This window comes from Penaeus monodon, chromosome 22 (assembly GCF_015228065.2).
Source record: "Penaeus monodon isolate SGIC_2016 chromosome 22, NSTDA_Pmon_1, whole genome shotgun sequence".
Classification (NCBI taxonomy): domain Eukaryota; kingdom Metazoa; phylum Arthropoda; class Malacostraca; order Decapoda; family Penaeidae; genus Penaeus; species Penaeus monodon.
In genome coordinates, this window is record NC_051407.1 from 28,420,626 (window position 1) to 28,422,246 (window position 1,621).

Consider the following 1,621-nt stretch of genomic DNA (forward strand, 5'->3'; position numbering starts at 1 on the left):
AAATTCTCAAAGCTCGTAGGCGCATAAAAATTGTAGTAAATCTTAGACACTTCATACATGAAAGCTCCACAAAAATTAAAAGGGGTTTGCAGAATAAAAAGTAATTTCCCAAAAACCTAAGCACTCCTTATCAATCACCCTTTCAGGTGGCTATCCCCAAAATATCATGCCTGCATTTCATGCTCCCCTAGGAAAACAAACCTATACCAATTTTTTTGGAAAATAAACATAAACAGTCTCATCCAGCTACCCTTTTCAAGGTAAAAAATATATGAAATCCAAAACTCCCTAAATACTGAAGTAGGGACAAAAATTCTATGATGGAATTATTTTTTATTTTAACCCAGAAAATTCATGTGCAAAATTGGGTGAAATCAAGGCTAACTTCTAATTATGAAATTTATATGTGATCATAAAAATTTTAAAAATTTTGTGCCAGTACGGATAGGGAAAAATAAACAAAAATACTTATTTAGTAGTGTATTTTTTATATAGAATTTTCCCTAAAATAGAATTTACCACAATTTCTACTACAGAATACAAAAATTTAAAAAAATTAAACTATCAACTTTTAAACGTCTAAATCTAAAAAAATGCCAAAGAAAAAATAAATCACTGAATTTTAACGGGTAAAAAATAAAAAACGGCAAAAAAAAAATTATCAAAACCCAGCCCCCGGAAAAAAAAAAAACCAAAAAATAACGCCGTGATTATTGTTCCAGCACCGGATCTTATCACATTGTGGCTATTCGTCCGGCATGCATGCTTTGCGCACGAACACACTCTTGCGCTTGTGCAATCATCAAACAAACATTGCGCCATATTTTGTCTTAGTCACCGTTGATGAGGGATAAACAATGGTTTTCCACAGGGGGACCTCTGAAAACAACTGAGTTAAAATTAATGACAACTGGAGATATTCATAGCCAATGAAAGACCATATTTTTAGACTTTTCTGGGGGGTCATGCCTGGAGTTCCCTGTGCTATCACCCTCTATCTCTGCTATTTTATTTTCGACACGGGGACCTCTGAAACAAACAATTTGCCGAATAATGACAAGCTGGAGATTTTCATTAATGGAAACAAAAAATTTCATCCTGCAAAAATTGCCGGGAAATAGCTCTAAAAGGAAAGGTGTCGACAGAAAATGCCGGAAAATATCCCAACAGACATAACAACGAAACTCTCGTGAAATTGTTAACACAATTTTCGCATGAGCCGAGGGAAAGTATTCTTGTGTGAAAGTGCGCTCTTGCAATTCGATCAAATCTCTTTCACGGCAAACAAACTTGCAATTCGATCCCAACTTTAAAACACAATCCATTGTTTATCCACCATCACCCGGGGATAAGACAAAAGAGTGTGCGCAAAGCATGCATTTCCGGACGAATAGCCACAATGTGATGAGATCCGGTGCCGGAACTTAATCACGGCGAAAAAATAAACGGGCCCTACATGCCCACTGTCGACGTCGTCCTGCGGCTTTGTTTTGAAAACAATGTCCGCATCTGCTAAATATAGGATTTTTAATTTTTTTCGAGCAGGGCTGCCCGACTCCAATTCGCTGCCCTTGCCCCAGCACTCCTTCGCCCCTGTGCCTGCGAGCCGCCCTTGCTTCCC